We start from the raw sequence: 2,500 nt of genomic DNA, 5'->3' as shown, positions 1-2,500 counted from the left end.
CATACACATCGCAAACGAACACCCCTTAGTGAGCATTAGCAAAAGTCAATGGCACAAAGCAATTGCAATACAAACTGATCAAGTACATTAAAGAACGCTAAGTACCAGGACTTCTTTCCAAGAATGGTGTCCGCGACGGGAGGGCAAGCGTCCTTCCCAGGTTTTCCTAGTAAACCTTGTATGGTAAACATACCCAAGCGTGTCTGTAAGCACGCAACGAAAGTCACGAACGGGCACATACCTAGGAATGTACTCTACGTACTTGGACTTTTGTCCAAGAATGGTGTCCGCGACGGTCGGGCACTGCGACGCAATAACCAAATCCTAGGATTGTAACTTTAGTGTGCACAAACATAAACATTAACGCGTTCGCTCGGGCTGCGCCGTCCGTGCTGAACACACATGTGGGTGATTATATGCGTGGAGGGACAAAACATACGAGGAGGAGACAGTTTTCACACGATGTGCACAAAGCTCATTTCGTCGTCCCGGGCGAATGGAAAAACACAAACATCGCGAGTATCGTTCTAGGTTTCTGTCTATAAAAGGGCAGGCCAAAAGGTGACCGGTTGAGATAAGCATTTTAAGCATACAAACACTTTATTGGAACTTTTGATACAAAAACAAGGTACGTACATGTAGGTTGTACCAACATGGACATCTATGAATGCGTACGCTCGGGCTGCGCCCTCCGTCTTGTACTTTCCCTGATCGGTACACAGTTTTGGTGCACTGCTATTCCGACCGGCAACTTGTACCAACATATACATCCATGAACGCGTAAGTAGTGTACTTTCCCGATCGGTACACACTGTTGGTGCACGGCATAAGAAAAGAGCTAAAATGGTCAAACTCAATCCATTTCAACAATAGATAGTCGATAGTAGCTGTGCCGATGAAGTAGGGCACGATGCAAGTTAATGTTGTTTAATGAATAACATGTCCGCCATACATTTCAGTACAAAATTGCTCGGTCAGACCTACAAAGTGCTATATCTCGAATACGAGGCGTCGGACTGGGGGTTGTAGAACAATTTTAAGTTCGTCTAATGATTCTACATCCGATTCTGGATAGCGGTTTTTGACCACTTTTCAATATTTTGTGACACCCCGAACCTAGGGCAGCTCCCTAGCTTTTTTCAAAAATGTGCACCGAACGGGCCGGAGAGCTCGTGTGGCTCAAAACATGTTTTTCGCCAAAACACCTCAAAACGTGTAAGGAACGCACCCTAGATGATGAAAAGTGCAATCAGAATGTCAATCGACAACTTTGTTGGGGGTACCATTTTACTCTACGGGCCAGTAGCTTAGGCGCGCCAACAGCGCTTTCCTTTCGGGTTCCCATTTTTTGCCCTCCTGGGATTATGATCATTTGTTCATTGCCTACTATAGGGAGGGTACCTTGCTACGAGGTCAAACATGAAGATTGCACCAAATCGTAGTTTTTACCTCTATTTAGTCGTAGGAGCATGGTTTGCAGTGGCAGTGGGTCATTAAGCCCCCGTTTGGGTCATACGTCCCTCCGCGATAAAAATCGTCGCATGCCCATAGTCCGAACTAATGAAGCAAAAGTGGTGTCTGGTGGGTTCTGCCGATGATTATAACCTATGATTTTGAGCTTCCACCCCATCAAAACGTTCCCTGAGCAGTACATCACGGGTCTACGGACCCAAAGACTTCGTCGTGATGGTTTCAAGTAAAAAGTTGTAACAGCTAAGGGTTTAGAATACGCGTATATTAACCATTGCTTGAAACTAAGCTTCGTTGTCTTTAAACTCTGCAAGACCAATCGAACTTCTTAGGAAACCCGAAGGATTCACGCTAAGCTCGATGAGCTATTATGGGTTGTGGTGCATGATCTGGTGTTCCTTGGATCTAATCCAATGAATAAATTTATGAGGGTATATATGGTGCAGGGCACAAAGCGTGATGAAACCGGGTCTCCCTACCAAATGTGGCATATTTTTTCCCTGAGAGCGAAGCTCAGACCCACGTAGGGGAGAGCGAAGTGGAACTTAAATGTTCTATGCAGCAAATGTTCGCCATGCGGATAAACAAGTTGGAATAGTTCAATGTAGTGTAATGCAAACACGAATCGCAATAACGATACGGGACCCAGAAGCAATTCTGCGGATCCCTCGGGGAGTGGTGAGTTGATATAAATTAGAGGTGAAAGTCCGTTGTTCAAGCTCCGGCTCGGCAGCCGATACGAGGTTCCTGTTGGGTTTTGTACATCGCGCAGAGGCGCCGTTCGGTTCTAGCAATGATTCCCGCCACCATGTTCCATGCGTGCAGAGATCCGTTAGAGCTCGTTCAATGTGTCCCGCCGTGATTACGAAAAGTCCAACAGTTGACCAAGTTGGGGGTGCGTCAAGTAAACGCGCAGAGATGCCGTTCGGTTTAGAGCAATGTCTCCCGTATCACGTTGGAGTTCTTCCACTAGTGCAGAGAGATCGCTGAACCGTTCAATGTGTCCCGTCGTGGTGTGCTTGTACCGAAC

This window comes from Anopheles arabiensis (genome assembly GCF_016920715.1).
Source record: "Anopheles arabiensis isolate DONGOLA chromosome X unlocalized genomic scaffold, AaraD3 X_pericentromeric_contig0003, whole genome shotgun sequence".
Taxonomy (NCBI): domain Eukaryota; kingdom Metazoa; phylum Arthropoda; class Insecta; order Diptera; family Culicidae; genus Anopheles; species Anopheles arabiensis.
The sequence above is the reverse complement of the archived record's forward strand: the minus strand, read 5'-3'. Positions refer to the sequence as shown.